The sequence below is a fragment of the Mastigoproctus giganteus genome, chromosome 13 (assembly GCF_048544385.1).
Source record: "Mastigoproctus giganteus isolate SK-2022 chromosome 13, ASM4854438v1, whole genome shotgun sequence".
NCBI lineage: Eukaryota > Metazoa > Arthropoda > Arachnida > Uropygi > Thelyphonidae > Mastigoproctus > Mastigoproctus giganteus.
Genome location: NC_143587.1, coordinates 21,717,687 through 21,742,143, shown reverse-complemented (window position 1 = coordinate 21,742,143; position 24,457 = coordinate 21,717,687). Strand labels below are relative to the sequence as shown.

At 37.5% G+C, this 24,457-nt stretch overlaps 1 protein-coding gene and 5 non-coding genes across 8 annotated transcripts in view; 5 read left to right on the top strand and 1 right to left on the bottom strand.

Annotated features, from left to right (window-relative positions):
• Positions 1 to 24,457, bottom strand: part of LOC150075848 (mitogen-activated protein kinase kinase kinase 13-A-like) — a 276,690-nt gene that overhangs the window by 223,202 nt on the left and 29,031 nt on the right. For 2 of the 3 annotated variants that reach the window (XM_090387412.1, XM_090387407.1), the window contains exon 1: positions 727 to 1,084. The exons of the other annotated variant lie outside the window; for it this stretch is intronic. The gene's annotated coding sequence lies outside the window, so the exon portion shown is untranslated. Of the gene's footprint in view, positions 1 to 726; positions 1,085 to 24,457 lie in introns of those variants that run through there. 3 annotated transcript variants of the gene reach the window in all.
• Positions 12,417 to 12,487, top strand: TRNAG-GCC (transfer RNA glycine (anticodon GCC)). Its single transcript has one exon. It is a non-coding gene; the product is annotated as a tRNA-Gly (tRNA).
• TRNAY-GUA (transfer RNA tyrosine (anticodon GUA)) lies at positions 13,714 to 13,799 on the top strand. Its single transcript is given in 2 exon segments — positions 13,714 to 13,750; positions 13,764 to 13,799. It is a non-coding gene; the product is annotated as a tRNA-Tyr (tRNA).
• TRNAG-GCC (transfer RNA glycine (anticodon GCC)) lies at positions 17,531 to 17,601 on the top strand. The gene has a single exon. It is a non-coding gene; the product is annotated as a tRNA-Gly (tRNA).
• Positions 18,812 to 18,898, top strand: TRNAY-GUA (transfer RNA tyrosine (anticodon GUA)). Its single transcript is given in 2 exon segments — positions 18,812 to 18,848; positions 18,863 to 18,898. It is a non-coding gene; the product is annotated as a tRNA-Tyr (tRNA).
• Positions 23,466 to 23,536, top strand: TRNAG-GCC (transfer RNA glycine (anticodon GCC)). The gene has a single exon. It is a non-coding gene; the product is annotated as a tRNA-Gly (tRNA).

Sequence of the window (24,457 nt, the reverse complement as noted above, 5' to 3'; positions counted from 1 at the left end):
AACTTCCCAATAATTGCCTTGAGAACTTCAAGGTTTCAAATCTCGAAAGATATTTTATAGGACTCACCCTGTGTCCCAACTTAACCCAGATCCTTAATCAAAATGTTGTTCAAAGATATAAATAATTTATAGAATAAATATGTGAGCCTGCGAATCCACATAGTTTTAAAAATATATAAACTCAACTTAAGGTTCGACTTAAAGAACTGAATTAATCTTAATAAACATTGGACATATATGCAAAGCAGTTTTAATCTCTAAATAACAAATATGACTTCTGTGTATGATAACTTTCATTCCCTCTAATGAAAAGACGTCCCTTAATAAAATACACACATACACAAGGGAGGAAGAGGGAGGAAAGACCCCGAAATTTATTACATAACTTCGAAGCAAGAGAGATGAACCCAATTACCAATTCGCCAGCGAAATTGAACAAACAAGACATTATCGGCAGTAACCCACTATAATACTTCTCGTTAATGATTCCACAGAGTATAGCTGACAGATAATTTTGATAAGTTATCAGTTATGATTGCAGCAATGCGTACTAGTATTACCACCTACGCATGCCGGGAAAAAAGATGCTCTCAGATGCGGTTTTGTGAAAATGTCAACCACTGAACACACACACAGACAGACGATCGCTTCCGCGTACGTCAAGAAACCCTCTGCCTTATTCACCCATACCTTTTCAACAGCCTTAAAATATTAAAACAGTCTTACCTGCATCTCTTAACCAAATACACTAAATCCTTCCGTGGTCCTCAATCATCCATAACGTTCGACACATCATTTTCTCGCCAAATCAATCGTTATTCTGAGAAATGTCGGTACTCCCCGTTTCCATGCGATGCTAGCGTAGCTTCGAAGCACTATTACAACTATGCGTGTCCTGGTTATCCAAAATGCAGGGGCAAAATGAGCTCCAAACTAACAGGGAGGACGTAATTAATCAAACAGAATAAATGGGAGCTGGAAAGAAAATTTAGCAAAATACAAAAGCGGGAACATTGTGAGCAGAAAAGCCAAAGAGCTACCAGCATCAGCCAAATGAACACATGCTGGACTATATCGACCACCCGCAAGCAGCATCTCTGACGTCACAACAAGAAATATTGCACCTGTCCGTATGGTTTCAACCGCTAGATGGCAGTAGAGGCTGTCCACATTAAGATCCCATGACAGAAAGTGAAAACAAAAGCATTTTGAAATAAATGAGCGTCACTGATTTAAATTGGCCCGCTCAATAAGTAATTAGGGTTCTCAGATTTAACTATAAAACCTTGAAATGTCCTGAAAAAACTAACGGATTTTTTTTTTATTTTTAAAATTGCTTGTTAAAATTCGAAGTCAGCTCATTATTTCTTTAGGAATAATTATCTTGTGTTGTAGACGACGAAGTAATGCAATTTTAAATTAAAATAAATAAATGAAAATAAAATATTTAAAAACATTTAAATTTTCAACAAAGATTAAGTTCATTTCAGAGTTAAATTAATTATGAAATGTTAATTTTTTATGTAAAATTAAAGAAAAATTTCCTTTTATTTATGAAGAATTCCGAACACAAAAGGGTTAGAACCAGTAGTTAGTACGGAGCATGGATTGAAGGTTGAAAAGATGAAAGAAGATACTTGTTGACATTAGACTTGAACTTCTGTAGATTGTAATATTCAGGACATACGTATGAAGGAAGGTTGTTCCAGAAAACGGAAGTTGAATGAATAAATGAGGAAGATGAAAAGTTGGTTCTGTGAGTTTGAAGTTAGACAGTAAAAGGACGTTGGCTGGTCGCGGCACGTGTTCGGACTGCTTTGGAAGAGAGAGCGGCGGGAATTATAGAAACCAATTCAGAAGAACAGTGCCCATGGAAGTATCTGTAGAATGCAGCAGGAACAGAACGTCAATGAGACAGAGAGTGGAAAGACCCTGTTAGAGATGAGTCTAACTTCATAAAGTTGAAGCTGTTTGTTCAGGGCTAGGTTTCTCAAACTAGAAGGTGAAATGCAATGTGCTATCATCAGCAGAACTATGGATGGGATTTCCGGTCAGTGGAAGGAGGTCATTAATATACAGAAGAAAAAGAGTGGGAGAAAGAACTGAACGTTGGGAAATCCAGAATTGGTAGAGAAGTTAGAAGACAGAGAGCCATCTACCAACACTCGCAATGAGTGGTGGGGTAAAAACTGGGCACCAGTTTCAAAAAAGTCAGAAATTCATATTATGGAAGCTTTTTTAGAACCTACGCGAAATTATACTGAAGATCAATATGAAATTAGAAGAGGTACGTAAATATGCAATATTTTCTTATAGACGCTATGTGACAGTTTTGGACAGTTTTAATAATTTAATAACATTAATTATTGAGAAGACAATAATCATTCACCGAATAATATGAAAAATTATTCCAACACAATCCCATCATTCCGCAAAAATGAACTGACAACGATGGATGGTCCAATTTTTGTATGGCAACGCTTTTACCATAAAATATTATTATGAAATAAGAGGAAACCGGATCACCCAGAAATTGAGCCCGTGTACCCCTCGCGAGAGACGAGTATTCTACCACGAAACCATCGTTCTTTGATATCTTTTCTTCTAATTTTATTTACATACTCATGTTCACATAGGACAGGTTAATACAGTGGTAAAATAGCGATCCAGATCAATTCTACTTTTAGCAACCCCTATTGCTATTTCTAATGGTATTTGGGAAAGTGGGGTATAGGATAAATATGGATTATTAGAAAGACTGTCTAAGACAATTCTTTCATCATCTTGCAATGAGCAGGCAACATAGCACTGGCATTTTGATCATGGCACCCGGGCACCTGCTGTGCGTCGGCATCTAGAACCTTCTCGGGATCAATGTATGTTTTCTTTTCTTTCCACTTATTGAAAATTTTTCCTTCTTATAATAGATAGATCGTAAAATGCATTTCAGTTTATGTCATCTTGACATGGAGCAGTAGCGAAACTACGAATTCTGTCCCTCCTTGCAAGATTCATGAACGGGGGGGGGGGGCGTTGGATTCGTGCGCTGTCCTGTTCTGGTAGCAGTGGCTGTTCCAGAGAGCGACTAAAAGGACAATATTTCTTTCTCCTTACGATAAACAAAATATGGATTTGAACAGTACGTTAGCCTCCTTCCTTCAGAAAATATTGGGAATACTGCCTTGAGGTAAGTATGGTAGTTTCGCCACTAACATGGAGCTGATAAAAATGAATAAGTTTTATTAAAAGAATTATTAAAATTTCATCTGAATTAGCATTAGCATTTTGGACATGTAAACTATGAGCTTTCTCTCTGCTTGTTTAAAAAATATATGGAATCCCCGAGATTTGTTAAAGAAGATGTTCACTCTTCGGTTATAACAACAAGACAGAGCGATAAGAGTTGAATAAGAATCTGTGATTACCAGTACTTATCCGAGATACCACAATTAGCCTTGGCAAGGGCAATTTCAATCTCGAAAATCATCTTTCAACCCATCATGCTAATTAAATAGAGATGTATTATTAATAATAAAGAGAACTTTAGCCTCTTTTTAAAGGAGTATAATTTTCTTTAATGAGGTAAGCTTGCTTACTTCTTTTGTTCCAGAAGATATCATCAACAAATGCTTATGCCGGTCGCGAGATGGTAGCACGAAGAAAAGTGGAAAACAAGAGACAGAAAAGAGAACAAGGTATGATCAGTCTTTCCAAAATTTTAAATAACGAAATTTTTTATAATAACAGATGAGATTATATATGGTTGGGATTACTTAATGATTAATGATCAGATTACGTAAGATTTAAATTAGATTAATATTAGCTAATACTAATCTAATTCCAAGATTAGATGAATTAAATTAAGATGAAATTGGATTAAATTGATTAGATTAATGATTAGATTAGTTAATACTAATCTAATCTCAGGATATTATGAATTAGATTAATATTAGATTAGGAATTGGATTAATATTAGATTAGAAATTGGATTAATATTAGATTAGACTAAAATTAATCTAATCTAATATTAAATTAGATTATACTAAGATGAAATTAGATTAATATTAGTCAATACTAATTCCAAGATTAAAACAATTAAATTAAGAAGAAATTAGCATTAGTAAAAGCATATGATGCAAGAAAGCAAGCTTATACTGTATTGCATCAGCCAAAAAAAAAAAAAACTTTCCATTTCACCCATTCACTCCAAACGTTTGTCTGTGGGCCTTGAATTTATTTAAACCAACTTCCACAACGACAGATGGAAATTTATTCCAGCAATCAACCACTCGCTGGTTAAAAGCAAATTTCCTCACATATATTTTACATCTGTCTTTCCTCAATTTGAATTTATGTCCCCTCAGGCGATTAATTTGGGCAAGAGGAAGAATTCCATCAGCATTGAGTTTGCTCAAACCATTCAAGGCCTTATACACCTCAATCAGATCCTCTCAGAGGGTGTCTGATTGAGGGACCTCTGCAGACTAGGCACCAGACACTGCACATTGCTGACCTTAAGCCTTTCTTCGTAAGAGCAACCCTTTGTTCCATTCACCAATCTCGTTGCCCTTCTCTGCACTTTTTCCAGCAGCTCTGCATCCTTCCTAAAATGAGGCCTCCAGACCTGTATACAGTACTCAAGGTGTAGCCTTAGCCTGACCATTGTCTTCTTATACAAGAGGATAATCACCTCCTTATCCCTGCTAGAAAAAATTCTGTACATCATTGACAAGACACAAAGTGCTACTTTTGCAGCCTATCTGCACTGCTCAGAAAACCTCATATCCGACTGCACAAATACCCCCCAGGTCTTATTCATTCTCCACTGTCTTGAGTGTAGTACCTCACAATTGGTATGTTACTCTGTGGTTACTTTACATTTGTCAATGTTAAACTTCAGTTTCCCATCTGGTCAATTTTTCTAGATCCTGTTGCAGTAGCGTACTGTCATTAGTGTCATTAACAATCCTGCCTACCTTCGTATTGTCTGCAGACATTAAACCTGATATACCTTCATCAATATCATTAATAAACACAGTAAACAATGGGCCCAACACCGAACTATGGGGGACTACACTAATAACATTAGTCCATGAAGAGCAGTGTCCATTGATTACCACTCTGTCTTCTTCCACTCAACCATCCCTTTATCCAAAGCAGCAGTTCGCCCTTAATGCCATACTGCTCCAATTCGTACAGTAGTCTTCCATGAGCAAAAGTATCAAAAGCTTTCCTAAAATTCAAGTATATAATCTAATCCCAAGATTACATCAATTAGTTTAAGATGAAATTGAAATAATATTAGCCAATAATAATAAAACCCAAATATAAAATTAGATTAATATTATGCAATACTTTGCAGTAAATTAGATTAATATTATGCAGTATTATGCCAATACAATGTAATCCGAAGATTAGTTGAATTAGTTTATGATTTCATTGAATTTAAGATTAAATGACGTCAAGATTAAGATTAGAAACAAAAAATCCGACCAGAGATTACTTGATATACGGACCCCCTATTGGTTTTAGTTACATATTCTTTGGCACATATTCTTAACCAACCATTCCAACCCAATCAAAAATTGCTATATCACACTGACTCAACTATGATGATATCACACTGACATCAATGATATCAGCGTATCACAGAGTATGATATTAGTGTATCACACTGGCTCAACTGTGATGAAAAATGCTTTAATAGTTGGAAGGGATTACACCAGTTAAAATGTAACGTATTCAAAGAGGAAAGAAACTGTGTCGAAATGAGAGATGTTTTACGTCATATGTTTTCAGATATGGAGCTATCAATTCGGATTTCCAGTTCGCTGCCATTTACCTGTCAACAGAAGTAAACTACTCTCGCATTCAAAAGTATTGTACGACTACATGACATCTAAATAATCAGCAGCTGATTGATGTCTCGTTAAATGCGTATATTTTAACTTCTGTTTACATCATTCAGCGCATAAAATTAGGTAATAAGCTGTTTTTTGTTATTCTCTTTGCTTTGACACACACACACACACACACACACGTGCGCGTATTTAAGACGTTCGACCAGTAATTTTAATCCATACCACCAGGAGAAATATCCTCATATAACGAATCTTCACTCGTATCATTGCGGCTGGGGCAATGCACCCAGGTTGTAATCATTCTCCAAGTGTCCCCAGTTTTTTACAAACGGAATTATAAGTAAAAAAAGAATAGATTTTTCTATTCTTCTTACCGATTTCTTCTTAAATTAAATTTTCACAGTTTATTGACTATAATTGTGGGTACTATAACTGTGGGTAGCACAGTTGGTAGGATCGCCTTCCTCCCCCACACCTGGTGGAAAAGACCCGAATTCGGGTCCGTTCGATAACATGAGGAATTTTTATTGGCCTTTTTCACAAAGTGGCTGAGTTAGTCGGTCTCAGGCGAATGTAGCACAGTTTTTCATCCAGCAAACATAAAATCGACCATAGAACACACGCAATTTACAGACAGTATATACGGAGCAATATGGCCTTAGTCGCTGATGCTCCTAAAACCCTACTACAAGACCTACAGTCTTTTGTCAACCATGGTGCTGCCATCTAGTGATGATATTAATGTACATCTCTGGCACGTTAATATTTACGCATAGTTACCAGAAAGTGGAAAAATTCATTCTGTTTTTATCCATTCGTGAGAACATTTTCTAAAATGTAGAGGAGTTCTGGTCCAGTAGACAATGAAATCGAAATAAGCATGGCTAGCCATTCATCCATCTCTACTGACAATCAATCAGAAAGTCAAGCAGTATGTGCAAGTACCACAGGATATTTCATTTATAATTTTGTTCTGGATCCAGTGAAAGTTTTAATCTTTTTCTTTATTCTTCCAAAGCTAGTGGTTTGACAACAGAACACGCAATTTACAGACGGAGCAATATGGCCTAAGTTTCTGATGCGCTTAAAACCATACAACAACCAACCAATCGAGACCAGTCAGTCCCCTCCGCCACCCTCTGGAGGGTATTATCGAAACGAAAGCCTTACTGTCTGAAGGAGTCTAGATTCAGATTTTGCCATTCTTCCATCAGCATATTTGTTGGCTGTTGTATTGTGGTCCAGTCAGTGGAGAACTGCGAAGGCGAACTGCCCTTTCCAATATATCCCAGACATTCCCAGCTGGCTTCATATAGCCAGGATAGGTGTTGGAAATTTTGGGAATGTTCCTCGACCTATTGAGATACAATTTTTTCACGGTGGATAGTTGCGTTGTCGTCTTGAAAAAATCCATTGCAATTCGGGTAAAAATGAAGCATTGCGACAGAAGGATATTCCTTGGAGGTACCACGATTTTCTACGGTATGAGGCCGCTCAATGCTTCATGTACGTAGATTATTAGGAGACTATGTACAGAGGGTTGCTGAAATTAAGATTCTCCTTGAAAAAGTTAAGTGTGCAAAACCTTGCAGCTGCTGGAAGTTTTCCTTGTCTAATAACCGGTTTCCTTGCCAAGAGTTAAGATGCCCCATACAGAAGAAAATTGTTGTCGAAAAATACAATCTTCTTGGATATCAGAGGAGCAACAACTGGTGTTGGAAATATTGAACCTGGATAACTTAAGATTTAAGGACCCCTGTTCTGTCACTACGAAATTTGTGGTTAGGATTGGAGTGAATTATTTTGAAGATTTATTTTACGTTAAGTGATATAGTTTGAAGATAATTTGGTGTTGTCAGGCTATCTTTTTTGCCATCTCAGTATTTGATGTAACCCTGCCTATTTGTCTATCAAGCCAATAGATGGTGTTAATTTTTGTGTGTGTGTGTGTACTGTTTCTTATTTGTTACCTGCACAGTCATGAAGAAAATGTTAAACAAGATGCGAAACGTAAGAACTTTCTTTTTGCCACCAATTAATACAGAAGGCCGAAATTAGAGGAACTGAGTTATTGTGGAATGATTACAAATCCTATTTCACTCGGTTGGCAGATCATGCAATGATATTGTCTACCGATAAAAGGAAAATAATCGTAGAAACTGCTGTTTGCAGTAGCGATACCCATTAAAAATAAACAGCATTACAATTCCTTTTTGTAAAACACAATGTAACGATGAATGTTGTCAGATCGACAAAGTCATGTGACCACCAGTAGGAACAGAATTTTCTAATTTACAAAATAAAGGGAAAAATCATAATTTTCTTCATCGGATTCTAAATCATATTTTGGCATTTGGTATATCCAATGCAAACAAACAAAATAAATAAGTAGATGGACATTAAATGCAATTTTAAGCTGTGTAAAAAGTGTCATATAAAGGCCATGAGGCGACAGATAAATTGAACTTGGAGATTTTATAAATAAATGGAGACATAACTATTATATGGAATTAAAAATGAGAACGTTAAAAATTTAATTTACCATTTTAACCAAAGGCTGCGCTCTGAGCAATGAAGAAAAGGATCATTGTCTTACTTCATTTGAATGGAATTCATTCATGTTGAAAATTTCATGAACAACCACACTTATTACGTGAATACGATGAGTGATGTCCACATCTGTATCGTACACTTCAACACCTACATTCAGCTAAAGGAACATCTTTGGATATATCCAGCACCCAGCATGCAGGATGGCATTGGAAATATTCCAGCTGTACTTGACCGACTCATCTCTCCCGTCTTTGTTCTCCAATCGCTGAACTTAACAAAATGTGTTCAGATACGTAGTTGGATCGATTAAAAGGTATTCCAAATAAATAATTGCACTAAACGACCCAGGCATTTAGTGCAATTATTTATTAAAAAATTTATTAAATAATTTTTTCGTACTTAGAAAAATTAAGATTATTGCAAAAACGAGATTGGTAGTACCAATCTCGTTTTTGCAATAATCCAATGCTACTAAAATGTTAATACAATGTTAATAAAATTTTAGCGCAGAAAGCCTTCAAACATTGAAGGCTTTCTGAGCTAAAAAAAAACCTGGTTCCTGGTTCAACTAATGAAGCTAAAAAAATGGGCAAGAAGACACTCCATGGCAGACACTACAATGACCTCCATTAAGACAACATAGATAAAATGGCTTCTAATGCATGGTTCAAGATGTATGTGTATTCCTGACGCACGGTGGCACCCAGATAATTAGTCTATCTCCACAAAATTCACTGTGGGCATTGAATTTTAGGAGATTATAGATGCTCTAATTACAATTGCACTAAAATTTTTAACCCTATTCATCGTGTAATTTGAGTGAGGCATAAAGGACAGGTTAGTATCTAAAATAATATCTAAATGCCTGGTCTGTTGTACCATGGGGATTTTCTTTCCATATAAAAAACTTCAAGAACTACAGAAAACACATCGCCAAGGAGCTCTTAGGGCGACGATTTTAGCTCTGGATCGCTGCCCTTATGCAGATTCCTAAGATAAGGGGCTGGGCGGAAACGGGCGCCGAAATAATTTTTCTGCCTAGGGTGCTGGAATACCTTAGTCTGGCCCTGATGGAAAATGAAGTATTCAGTGAATTAGCTTTCCACTTGGGCATAGTACTGTAAAGATCAATGTGAGAATACCACCACTTTTCTTATTGGAGGCTTGAAGTTGTGGAACCAATGTTTAGTCTCCAGAGCAAAGCTCCGGTAAACCCTTCACCATCTCTTCCATCATGCAGTACGATTGATGTCTTTTGAGGTTATGATGAACATCACGACGTGATCTAATCTTCACTCCGTGGCAGAGTTAGCCAGTCTCAGGCGTTGACAGTAAGGTCTCCACCCCAGAAACTGGGGGTTTTAGGCCAGCAAACAAACAAATCGACCATAGAACACAAGCAATTAATAGAAATGAGACACACAGCACGGCATATGAACTTAATTATTCAGGTGGGCTGATAAAATAGTTTTTGTTTGTTTTTTTTTTTTTTTTTTGGTAACTCTCTAGAAGGCTTCTGGATTAGCTAGTGTATAATTTCGCTGCCTCTACTCTGCCAGATAGTGAATAGAGGGAGTACGAGTATTGTGTATATGGGAGCATTGTCGAGACCACGTTATGTCAAGGAGCTGGGTATATTCTTACGATGTGTACACCATGTCCAAAAATTACTTAGTTACTTCATACACCTACACCATGTACTCCTCTCTACCTTTTCTTACTACTGAATACACAATGTCAAAATCATAGGGAAAACGTATCTGCGAAAAGATCTAAATCTACCAAACACTTCCTCATTCATTCATTTCACAAATACACATGGTCTCACTTCCAATCTGAACGATGTCCACTTCAACTTACAGTCTACTAAACCCCATGTAGTTTTTGTTACAAAATTTCAGTTATCGGTTGATTCAACCACTGCTAATCTCAGTTGTCCGAATTATTTGTTGCATAGTTCCTTTGCTTCAAAAGGGGTACTTGTTCATATGCCCGTTCTGATACTCCCTGTCAGAGACTTAGTAATTTTGAATCTTCCCCTTTTCGATCTTCTCTGGTTTAAAATCCCTCTACTTCATTCTGTCAAAATCATCTGTTGCCTCCATCGTTCTCCCAACTCTAATCACTTGGAACTCTTTGACTTCCTCTCTTTGAAACTTTACTTTCTCCAGTCCAACTTTCCTAATAGCGAGGCAATTTTACTTGGTGACTTTAATGTTCAAAACTCTAATTTCTTGTGCTGATGAAAATTTTTATTTCATATATTGTAAATAATAATTAAAAAAAAAACATTTCCATTGCTTCTATTTTATTATTATTTTTTAAATTAATCTGATAAAATAGTGAAAATTTCTTGCTCAGATTGTAATATTAATAAAATATTTTAGTTTTATGATAAATTGGAAAAACAACGAAAGATTGTTAGAACGCCCTCTATATTTGAAGTTTATATATGTATAGGTAAACTTATGCGCTAAGATTACACTAATAAATTGATAACAATTCGCTAAAATTACATTAATAAAATAATACTTATACGCTAAAATTATACTAATAAAATAATGCTTGTGACCAAATATTACTTTCTGAAATACTGTAGTTTGTTTAGTTGTAATAAAATATATGTATATTAAAATGAACTGAAGGAAAATGATATTACGTCAGAGCGCCCTCTATATACTATGCAAATTCTAATACGCTGGTATCGTCTTCTTGAAGTAATATTAAAAGTGTAATTTTTTGTTCAGTCATATTTTTTCAGATACTAGATATCATTCATAAGCACAGAGCAAAAAAACGAGGTAAGTGTTTTCTTTGACAAGCACAGTAATATTTAAGTTCCTCATTTTGTTAATAAGTGGAAAGTGAAATATCCTAAGCTTCCTATCCTAATTAGGGTTAATAATGAAAGCTGAAAATGATTTTGTATACTCGGCTGTTATACTGAAATCATTTTTTCTTCAGTATCCTGTTAATAAAACGAATGATTGTAATAACAAATGCACTGCACGTTATGACTGAAATCATTTTATGCTTTCAGAGATTTACGATATTGGTTCATGAGTCCTATGCTTTATGAATTCTTATGAACTTCAGTTAATTATAGTCATATAGTAACTATAAATATAATTTTTAATTTAATAATTTAAAATATAATTTATATTCTGTAAATATAAATTATATTGCTATAATGTAAATTCATTATATTATAATAACTGTAGTACCAAGGACAATGCTGAATCCAAAGGGGTTTGGTTAACTTTTAAACCTAAAGCCAGCGTGGGCTTCTCTATTCTTAATAAGGGATTAATAAACAAAGTATATTTCTGCTGTATTAATTTATATTAAATTAAAATACATTGATATTTTGGACAACTTAATACTTACGCTCTGTCATTTATGTGGACTCTGATATTTCTGCACGATAACGGTTCCTATTACAAAGCCAGATTGTATTTACATCTAAATTCAGAAAACAATATTCTCATTGTGCGTGTGGTATCTGGATAAATACGGTAACTGAGTGAAAATGCATAGCTGTCTCCCTCTTTGGCATGCGTATTAAATGATACTCTTAAAGTTTAATCTTAACTTGTCTGTGAAAAACCAGATCTATTGTAATATGTACATGATCGACATCTCTTTGATTTCATAATCTTTGAGTATTATACATATTTATATCGCCTATGATATGATATTTCATGAATCGTGGCAGTAAACATTGGTGGGAAATAGGTGGAGTGCTCTTACAGATTAATAATAAAAATTAATAGAGATTTGTGATGCAAATGCCTTCTGTCAGACATTAAGTTGTCCAAGGATATGGATAATTATATTAATCAGTAAGCAGTTTCATAAAGGGTAAATGTGAAAGATGCACGCAAGATGGAGCCATTATCATCATATTATTCAGGCAACTGTGGTGTAAAGGAATGTGTGGTGACCTATAAAACATATTTCAGCTCCAGTTACAGATATTATATAAAAATACTTCCTCAAGCAGCATCGGTGGTTCAGTGGTAGAATACTGGCCTGCCATGCGGGTGGCCCGGGTTCGATTCCCGGCTGATGCATTAATATTTTAGCGATAGTCAGTACTTCACAGTTGTTTGATACTTCATTGTGGCAAGAGTATGTCTTATTGCCACGTTCAAATTCACTGAGATTTGTTTACATTTCGTTTATTTATTTATATATCCGCAAGTGATCTTTTTTCTATAGATTTTGCTTGCTTCGATTGCAAATTGCGAAATTATTTCATTATTTCAAGTGTTAAGATAGAGGTTCTTTGTAATAAAGGACGGGTGACTAAGGCCATGAGGGATTAGTACAACAGTTACACTAACTCTTCATATATTAAAGCGAACACCAATCATTTGGCAGAGAAAGCTTGGAGCGCTGTTTCAAGGCCATTAAAGAATATGATGAATAGTAGGGGAGTCCTCAGATGAGCACATGGAAGCACTGCTCAAGATGAAAAGAGAAAAGGATTAATCCTCTTCGAGAACATTTTATTTAATACCGGAATTATACAGTCAAGGAAAGGTAACAACCCTCCATATGATAATAACTTAGAACGAAGCATTACAGGATGCACCCAATAAAAAGATTTAGATGTTCCTCACGAAGTTTAGTGCAGAAAACCTAAGTCTCACATTGGGCTTAGGAAACAGAAACAAAGTTCAACACAAGTTGGGACTTTGAAATTTTATACTCGGTGGCTAATTGAGTTAATGCACACTATGAGACATCGCTATTAGATTTAAGCAATTCGATAAACACTATTTTCTAGTAAAAAAGCCCAACTGGTAACGAAAATGGGAAAAGGAAATGATGCAAATGACTTCTCATCCTAAACTCAGTCACTAAACTTGATTCAGTAGAGTAAGTAGCGGGCGTGAGCATAAAACGTTACATCGTTCATACTAAATATTTCAGACTGAAGTAAAACCGATACGTTCGCTTGATTTGTCACGCATTGTCGTCTGGGCACTATGAAACAGGAAACAGGAACCATTAGCTGCAACAAGTGACCATTATTTTACTGTGCAACTCATTTATTCCTTCAACTTCCGTTTTTTGAATAACCTATTTGCACACGTATTTCCTGAGAATTACAATCTACAAAAATTCAAGTTTAATTTTAATAAGAATCTTCTTTTATCTTCTTAACTTTCAACTCATGCACGGTAATAACGATTATTGGTTATAATAACTTCCGTGATTGGGGTTCCATAAAAAAATAAGAAAATCAAAATAAATAATCCTTTGATATCTATTCTAAGACATTCTTATATAGCCGTCGATAGCTCAGTTGGCAGAGCGGTGGACTGTAGTTGTATAGTAGAAATCCATAGGTCGCTGGTTCGAATCCGGCTCGACGGAATTTTTGGATTGCGACATCCTGATGTAAGGGGCTAATTAGGGTTATCCGAATATTGCACAGGTTCATAGAATCTGCGCTATTTTCTTCTTGTGCTTATCAAAAGTTTTATTTCATATATTGTAATAGTAATCGTGGCATCAGCCAAAAAAAAAAAAATTAATTAATTAAAAAAAAATTCACACAACCATTCCCTCTAAATGTTTGCCAGTTCCTCCTTAAATTTATTTAACCTATCAACTTCCACAACGACAGATGGAAGTTTGTTCCGGCAATTACCCACCCGCTGGCTAAAGGTAAATTTCCGCACATCTATTCTACAGCTGTCTTTCCTCAATTTGAATTTGTGCCCCCTTAAGTTCATAATCTGAGCAAGTGGAAGAATCCCATCAGAATTCAGCGTGCTCAACCCATTCAAGGCTTTATACACCTCAATCAGATCACTTCGCAGGTGTCTAGTCTCCAACCGCTGCAAGTTGCAGAACTTAAGCCTCTCTCAGTAAGAGGATCCCTTCATTCCCCTCACCAGGTCTTGGGGTTTTGTCGGATTCTTGAGAATAAGTTTTAATTTTGCAGATCTCCATACTGCTGGGAAATGGCCTGCTTCAAGGCAATGGTTGAAGAGGTTTAAGATCTCATTTTTTGCTGCAGCGGTGTCTAGTTCTTCGTTGATGAAGCGGTCTTCCACTTGGGTTGTGGTGTATGTGTTGTTTTCCTCACATAGTAGTATTTGCTCTGGGGTGTTTGGTGGCGTGTGTTGAAGGAACATGGCGTCAAGGATGTTATTTTTAGATTCGGACCATGTCTTTGTATATGTGCCTTGTGGCGTCTTGGTGGTTGGGATGACTTCTACCCTGGGGAGTTTGTGATCACTCTGTAAACCACTGCCCATGGAGCAGAATTTCCAACTGTAGAGACTAGGTGCGGCCAGGAGCTCTTCTTCCTTTGTTTAATCAGGGCTGTGTGGTCATTTCTTGCCGTTCAGTACTGCTGCTTGAGATACTCTACTTCCGCTTCTGGCCATGTCCGTCTTGCGCGTTGAAAATTTTTCCATCGGGTGTAAATCCCCCATCGCAGTTGTTGCAGCTGTGGGCACCACCAGGGTACGGCTCCAAGAGAAGGTTTCTTCCTTTTAATAGAGTTATTTGAGGTTTCAGTGACTAAGCTTACAATCGCCTTTTGGTGCTGGTCCGTCCAACTGTGCTGAGAGAGCAGCGCCCATGATCAGTAAATCCTTAAATTGCTGCCAGTTTTCCTTGTCAATTGCAAACCTATGGAGAGTTTGCCTTATAATTAGTTGTCGGCTTACTGATCGATGTAGTTGGAAAGATATTACAAGGTGGTCCCAGGTGGTCCAGCTTTCTCTTACTGTCCAGGATGAAAGGTTTCGTGCAACGGATCTTGTGTGGCTAGGGTGATATCAATTGTGGCTTCCCACATTGTACTAGAGAAGGTCGGTAGGTTATTTGGTTGGTTGAGAATTGAGAAACAACTGTTTGAGAGATATTCTTCCAGTCTTTGTCCGTTGTTTGTGCCTCGTCTATCTTGAATTCCACTGAACCACGCTGGCGACCTGCAATTTACGTCTGCGGCAACGATTATTTCCGCATTTGGAAATTCCAGCGAGTTGCTTTATAAGTATCTAATAATCAGGAGAATGTCTTCCCCCGGCCGAGAGGAAAGGAAAATTGCATAAAATTCCCCCAAAGAGGTGATGATTGGAACACAGGCTGCCCAGGAAAGGCAGTAATGTGGTATTTTGGTGACAGTGAGACCAGGGTTCCTGACCAGAATAGCCGCCCATGGGGTCTCCCCGTCCACTTGAACGATCTTATAAGTCTGCTTATAAGACTGCTTTACTGTGCGAATATTGCTCTTGGAGAAAGAGGATATCTAGGTTCTCCTCATCCGCCTTTTTCCTCAACTGCACTGCAACTGCTGTAGCTCTTTGGGCATTAATTTGTGCAAATTTTACAGTGGTAGTATTAAATGGTTTAAGGTAAGTCCCCATAATCCAGTACATACGGTGCAGATGTGGGGAACCACTGGTGACTCCTTCCACAAAACACTATGTCCTGGTATGAACTCGTCCCGCTTGTCCCAATGTTGCACAACACAATGTTCTTCTGTCGCACGGCTGTGCCACAAACACAAAAAACAATATTTTGTGAAACCCCCTACAGACTAATAACCTTAAGATCACTGCATATGTTCCAACCATAATTGTGGTATTTTATAGCATGTAGAACCTTAGATATGCTTTCATGACTTTCTTTAAGTCCAACTGAATTAAACACAGGAACTGATAGAAATTCCTTGCCATTATGAATCAAAACTGCTTTTAAACTTAATTTTGAGGCACCTATGAATAAACTCCATTCATCTGACTTATGCACGACACCTTGTTCTTTCAGAAGTCCAATAATGTCTTTCCAAAATCCCATACTGTCCTCAACAGCAAAATATTTCGAAAACGTTTCCGCAAGGGCTGCGGGCCACACCCTCATACCCTCGAGGGGCTGTTTATGTTTGGAGGATAGATTTACAGCCCTGAGAACAAGTCACGATCAGTTAATACTTGGAAAACCTTGGCACTTCCTACAAAAATCCTCACCAAAAACGCTAAGTGTGCTTTCTTCAAATTGTAACTTGTTGCATCGGAATTTGAACCTAAGAACCATAGGTAGAAGTCGGATTATGTTTACCACAAGAAAATCGAGGCCAGAATCGATTGCTAAAATTAAGAGAATTAGGTGATATCTCTTAAAATAAATCAGTATGTCATACATTACTGGCTAGATTATGCGAAATTGGGGTAAAACGTAACGCCATCTATATTTAATAACTGTGACGTGATATGAAACTATCATGGTGATTTTCGAAATCTATGCATAAAAATTGGTTAAAAACAGCATTTAAGTTCTTGGAGTAAAAATCGTGTTGACTAGTGTTATCAAAGCAAGAAGGAAAAAGTTAGTTTAAAGATATTTGCGGTCATCATTTTTATTAATGTTTATTAATTAATTGGAACCATCATCAGATGGGTATTCATATTAATAAGAGATTAATAAAACAAAGTATATTTATGCTGTACTGTATTTAGTTATGTTAAATTAAAGTATATTGTAATATACTTTAATTTACATAACTAAATTTTTTGGACATGGTACCTCTGTCATACCATACCTGCCATACCTCTGTCAGTCATAGTAACAACCACGACCATACGAGAAAATAGCTCTAGCGGAGCAAACCCTGTGTTAGTCTAGGCATCCAGGGAGAACCCCTCCAAAAAAATAATAAAATAAATAAAAATTTTATTGGAAAATAAATAGGGGAAGATAGACAAAAGTGGGAAGAGAAAAAGAGGGGGGTGTAGAAAAGGTGCGCGTGTTGGAAACGGGTGAGAGTAGAAACCCTCTGGAACATGAAGCCCATCCTGCTACTGGGAATAGAAAGGAGTGATGGGTTTAGCAACTGTCGAAGGGTTGGGTAGTTAAGAGTGGGAAAAAAGAAGGATTGTAAAACCCTCTGTCAGACAGCAAGAGGTCTAAGGATATCGATAACTATATTAATCAGTAGTAGTTTTATAAGGGGAAATGCGAATATGCACGCAAGATGGAGCCACTATCACTATTATTCGGGGATAATGAGGTGTAAAGGAATATGCAGTGGCCTATAAAATATATTTCATCTCCAGTTAAAGATGTATATAAAAATACTTACCCAAGCAGCATCGGTGGTTCAGTGGTAGAATACTCGCCTGCCACGCGGGTGGCCCGGGTTCGATTCCCGGCCGATGCATTAATATTTTAACGATAGTCAGTGCTTCACAGTTGTTTGATATTTCATTGTGGCAAAAGTATGTCTTATTGCCACATTCAAATTCACTGATATTTGTTTACATTTAATTTATTTATTTATATATCCGCAAGTGATCTTTTTTCTATTGATTTTGCATGCTTCGATCGCAAATTGCGAAATTATTTCATTATTTCAAGCGTTAAGATAGAGGTTCTTTGTAATAAAGGACGGGTGACTAAAGCCATGAGGGATTAGTACAACAGTTACACTAACTCTTCATATATTAAAGCGAACACCAATCATTTGGCACAGAAAGCTTGGAGCGCTGTTTCAAGGCCATTAAAGAATATGATGAATAGTAGGGGAATCCTCAGATGACACATGGAGGCACTGCTCAAGATGAAAAGAGAGAAGGATAAATCCTTTTCGAGAACATTTTATTTAATACCGGAATTATACAGTCAAGGAAAGGTAACAACCCTCCATATGATAATAACTTAGAACGAAGCATTACAGGATGCACCCAATAAAAAGATTTAGATGTTCCTCACGAAGTTTAGCGCAGAAAACCTAAGTCTCACATTAGGCATATGAAACAGAAACAAAGTTCAACACAAGTTGGGACTTTGAAATTTTATACTCGGTGGCTAATTGAGTTAATGCACACTATGAGACATCGCTATTAGATTTAAGCAATTCGATACCCACTATTTTCTAGTAAAAAAGCCCAACTGGTAACGAAAATGAGAAACGGAAATGACGCAAATGACTTCTATCCTAAACTCAGTCACTAACCTTTTATTCAGTAGAGTAAGTAGTGGGCGTGAGCACAAAACTTTATATCGTTCATACTAAATATTTCAGACTGAAGTAAAACCGATACGTTCTCTTGATTTGTCACGCATTGTCGTCTGGGCACTATGAAACAGGAAACAGGAACCATTAGCTGCAACAAGTGACCATCATTTTACTGTGCAAATCATTTATTCCTTCAACTTCCGTTTTTTGAGAATTACCTGAGAATTACAATCTACTAAAATTCAAGTTTAATTTTAATAAGAATCTTCTTTTATCTTCTTAACTTTCAACTCATGCACGGTAATAACGATTATTGGTTATAATACCTTCCGTGATTGGGGTTCCATAAAAAAATAAGAAAATAAAAATAAATAATCCTTTAGATATCTATGTCTAAGACATTCGTATACAGCCGTCGATAGCTCAGTTGGCAGAGCGGTGGACTGTAGTTGTATGAGTAGAAATCCATAGGTCGCTGATTCGAATCCGGCTCGACGGAAATTTTGGATTCCGACATCCTGATGTAAGGGGCTAATTAGAGTTATCCGAATATTGCACAGGTTCATGGAATCTGCGCTATTTTCTTCTTTTGCTTATCAAAAGTTTTATTTCATATATTGTAATAGTAATAGTAATCGTGGCATCAGCCAAAAAAAAAAAATAAAATAAAATAAATTTAAAAAACATTTCACACAACCATTCCCTCTAAATGTTTGTCCAGTTCCTCCTTAAATTTATTTAACCTATCGACTTCCACAACGACAGATGGAAGTTTGTTCCGGCAATTACCCACCCGCTGGCTAAAGGTAAATTTCCGCACATCTCTTCAACAGCTGTCTTTCCTCAGTTTGAATTTATGCCCCCTTAGGTTCGTAATCGGAGAAAGTGGAAGAATCCCATCAGAATTCAGCGTGCTCAACCCATTCAAGGCTTTATACACATCAATCAGATCACTTCGCAGGTGTCTAGTCTCCAGCCGCTGCAAGTTGCAGAACATAAGCCTCTCTCAGTAAGAGGATCCCTTCATTCCCCTTACCAGGTCTTGGGGTTTTGTCGGATTCTTGAGAATAAGTTTTAATTTTGCAGATCTCCATACTGCTGGGAAATGGCCTGCTTCACGGCAATGGTTGAAGAGGTTTAAGATCTCATTTTTTGCTGCAGCGGTGTCTAGTTCTTCCTTGGTGAAGCGGTCTTCCACTTGGGTTGTGGTGTATGTGTTGTTTTCCTCACATAGTAGTATTTGCTCTGGGGTGTTTGGTGGCGTGTGTTGAAGGAACATGGCGTCAAGGATGTTATTTTTAGATTCGGACCATGTTTTTGTATATGTGCCTTGTGGCGTCTTGGTGGTTGGGATGACTTCTACCCTGGGGAGTTTGTGATCACTCTGTAAACCACTGCCCATGGAGCAGGATTTCCAACTGTAGAGACTAGGTGCGGCCAGGAGCTCTTCTTCCTTTGTTTAATCAGGGCTGTGTGTTCATTTCTTGCCGTTCAGTACTGCTGCTTGAGATACTCTACTTCCGCTTCCGGCCATGTCCGTCTTGCACGTTGAAAATTTTTCCATCGGGTGTAAATCCCCCGTCGCAGTTGTTGCAGCTGTGGGCACCACCAGGGTACGGCTCCAAGAGAAGGTTTCTTCCTTTTAATAGAGTTATTTGAGGTTTCAGTGACTAAGCTTACAATCGCCTTTTGGTGCTGGTCCGGGTCCAGTCCAACTGTGCTGAGAGAGCAGCGCCCATGATCAGTAAATCCTTAAATTGCTGCCAGTTTTCCTTGTCAATTGCAAACCTATGGAGAGTTTGCCTTATAATTAGTTGTCGGCTTACTGATCGATGTAGTTGGAAAGTATTACAAGGTGGTCCCAGGTGGTCCAGCTTTCTCTTACTGTCCAGGATGAAAGGTTTCGTGCAACGGATCTTGTGTGGCTAGGGTGATATCAATTGTGGCTTCCCACATTGTACTAGAGAAGGTCGGTAGGTTATTTGGTTGGTTGAGAATTGAGAAACAACTGTTTGAGAGATATTCTTCCAGTCTTTGTCCGTTGTTTGTGCCTCGTCTATCTTGAATTTCACTGAACCACGCTGGCGACCTGCAATTTACGTCTGCGGCAACGATTATTTCCGCATTTGGAAATTCCAGCGAGATGCTTTATAAGTATCTAATAATCAGGAGAATGTCTTCCCCCGGCCGAGAGCATAGGGAAATTGCATAAAATTCCCCCAAAGGGGTAAAGTGTGTGTAAAGTGTATTTAGGGTCATACGGCACCAGTGGTTTCCCCCATCTCCGCGTTGTTTACATTGTGACGGGTGTGCCAGTTTGCTGGAAATGCCAGAGATTTAAAATTGTATGGATATTGTTCATATGTAGTGTCGTGTACCGTTGTTCATCTGGTCATTTAGCCGCTGGACCCCTAGTGAGGCCCAACGTTGCCCCACTTTCGCCCCGTGGAGGCAGACCAGGTACACCAGTATTATAATTAATTTACTCTGGCAGGTCCTGCCACCTAATTTCCTGAGATTTCAGTGGCTAGGACCTTAAAAAAAAAATAAAATAAAAAAAAAAAACATTTTTCACGTTGTATGTTGATCACATACATGTTTCCCGGTTTGAAGGGGTTGCATTTGAAAATTTAATGGCCGAGGAGAGGGCGAAATAATTTAAAGAAGCTAGAATTTTGGTGTGGGTCTTGCGCTGGCATATAGATAGAGAGGGGAGGAGACTGAAGGCTAGGGGGGGGAATAGTTAGGAAAGACTGGGATCAAATCATCACCCCTTTGGGGGTGATGATTTGATCCCAGTCTTTCCTAACTATTCTGTGTCTAACTAGTCTTTCCTAACTATTCTGTGTCTAACTAGTCTTTCCTAAATATTCTGTGTCTAACTAGTCTTTCCTAACTAGCCTGTGTTCAAATCATCACCCCCAAAGGGGTAAAGTGTAAAGTGTAAAGTGTTCATTGTCTAACGGCGCAAGGGGTTTCCCCCATCTCCGTGTTGTGTACTCTGTTTGTGAAACACAGAACACTGTGAAGGCCAGAGATTTTAAAAAGTGTAAGGTACATGTTTATGTTGTAACCCCCAAAGGGGTGATGATTTGAACACAGGCTGCCCAGGAAAGGCAGTAATGTGGTATTTTTGTGACAGTGAGACCAGGGTTCCTGACCAGAATAGCCGCCCATGGGGTCTCCCCGTCCACTTGAACGATCTTATAAGTCAGCGGATACCTCTGACTGCTTTACTGTGCGAATATTGCTCTTGAAGAAAGAGGATATCTAGGTTCTCCTCATCCGCCTTTTTCCTCAACTGCACTGCAACTGCTTTAGCTCTTTGGGCATTAATTTGTGCAAATTTTACAGTGGTAGTATTAAATGGTTTAAGGTAAGTCCCCATAATCCAGTACATACGGTGCAGGTGTGGGAAACCACTGGTGACTCCTTCCACAAAACACTATGTCCTGGTATGAACTCGTCCCGTTTGTCCCAATGTTGCACAACACAATGTTCTTCTGTCGCACGGCTGTGCCACAAACACAAAAAACAATATTTTGTGAAACCTCCTGCAGACTAATAACCTTAAGATCACTGCATATGTTCCAAACATGCTTTCATGACTTTCTTTAAGTCCAACTGAATTAAACACAGGAACTGATGGAAATTCGTTGCCATTATGAAGCAAAACTGCTTTTAAACTTAATTTTGAGGGACCTATGAATAAACTCCATTCATCTGACTTATGCACGACACCTTGTTCTTTCAGAAGTCCAATAATATCTTTCCAAAATCGCATACTGTCCTCAACAGCAAAATATTTCGAAAACTTTTCCTCAAGGGCTGCGGGCCATACTCTCCTACCCTCGAGGGGCTGTTTATGTTTGGAGGATAGATTTACAGCCCTGAGAACAAGTCACGATCAGTTAATACTTGGAAAACCTTGGCACTTCCTACAAAAATCCTCACCAAAAACGCTAAGTTTTTGGTGAGGATTTTGATGGGGAAATTTGAACCTAAGAACCATAGGTAGAAGTCGGATTATGTTTACTACAAGAAAATCGAGGCCAGAATCGATTGCTAAAATTAAGAGAATTAGGTGATATCTCTTAAAATAAATCAGTATGTCATACATTACTGGCTAGATTATGCGAAATTGGGGTAAAACGTAACGCCATCTATATTTAATAACTGTGACGTGATATGAAACTATCATGGTGATTTTCGAAATCTATGCATAAAAATTGGTTAAAAACAGCATTTAAGTTCTTGGAGTAAAAATCGTGTTGACTAGTATTATCAAAGCAAGAAGGAAAAAGTTAATTTAAAGATATTTGCGGTCATCATTTTTATTAACATTTATTAATTAACATTAATAAATGTTAATTAATTAATTGGAACCATCGTCAGATGGGTACTCATATTAATAAGAGATTAATAAAACAAAGTATATTTATGCTGTACTGTATTTAGTTTATGTTAAATTAAACTATATTTACATTTTTTGGACATGGTACCTCTGTCATACCATACATGTCATACCTCTGTCAGTCATAGTAACAACCACGACCATAGGAGAAAATAGCTCTAGCGGGGCAAACCCCGTGGTAGTCTAGGCATCCAGGGAGAGCCCCTCAAAAAAATAATAAAATAAATAAAAATTTTATTGGAAAAGAAATAGGGGAAGATAGACAAAAGTGGGAAGAGAAAAAGAGGGGGTGTAGAAAAGGTGCGCGCGTTGGAAACGGGTGACAGTAGAAACCATCTGGAACAGGAAGCCCGTCCTGCTACGGGGAATAGAAAGGAATGATGGGTTTAGCCACTGTCGAAGGGTTGGGTAGTTAAGAGTGGGATAAAGAAGGATTGTAAAACCCTCTGTCAGACCGCAAGAGGTCTAAGGATATCGATAACTATATTAATCAGTAGTAGTTTTATAAGGGGAAAATGCGGAATATGCACGCAAGATGGAGCCACTATGAACACTATTATTCGGGGGTATTGAGGTGTAAAGGAATATGCAGTGGCCTATAAAATATATTTCAGCTCCAGTTAAAGATGTATATAAAAACACTAGCTAAACAGCATCGGTGGTTCAGTGGTAGAATACTCGCCTGCCACGCGGGTGGTCCGCGTTCGATTCCCGGCCGATGCATCAGTGTTTTTAACTAATCAGTGCTTCACAATTGTTTGATACGTCACAGTGACAAAAATGTCTTTTTTTGCCCCATTCACTGTTTGAGATTGGTTTACATTTCGTAACACGTAATATATACTGCATGCTTCGATCGTAAATTGTAAGTTATTTTCATTATTTCAAATGTTGAGATAGAGAGACATTCTTTTCAGTCAGGTTGTTTAGAATAAAGGACGGGACAATAAGGCTATGAGGAGTTAGTATAACAGTTATACTGGCTCTTCATATATTAAAGCGAACACTAGTCATTTGTCACGGAGCGTTGTTTCAAGGCCATTAAAGCATATGATGGGGGGGGGGCTTAGATGAGAGCATGGAGGCACTGCTCAAGATGAAAACAGAGAAGGATAAGTCCCCTTCGAATAAATCCCGAATTATACAGTCAAGTAAAGGTGACAACACTCCATATGATAATAACTTAGAACGAAGCATTACAGCATGTACCGAATAAAAAGATTTAGATGTCTTAAGTTTCAGAGAATCTTCTGATTACTTGAGCTACAATTTACAAAGATGAAATGCGAAAATAAGGAAAGATTGGCTCACGTAGATTGCCTTGTTAGACGAAGACAAACAAAAAGATTAGCGCAGACCTGCAAGGCAAAAATGCTTTTAGTTCTTTCAAGCCATTTACTCCAACTGCAAAATTGGAATAAAACATGAGTTCCTATAATTTTTAAATGTCACTTAAGTTGAGTAGTCGTAAACTTCTTGATCACTCGACGAGATTAGAAAAAAGGAGTTCCCACGTAGTGAGGTTTTTGTTTGTTTGTTTGTTTGTTGCTTATTTGGAGAAATGTGTGAGTAGATCTTTAAAGCTGATAACCGCATTGATCGGTGGTCAGTTCTTAGGGATATCTACTCCTTCGGTCTAGTGGA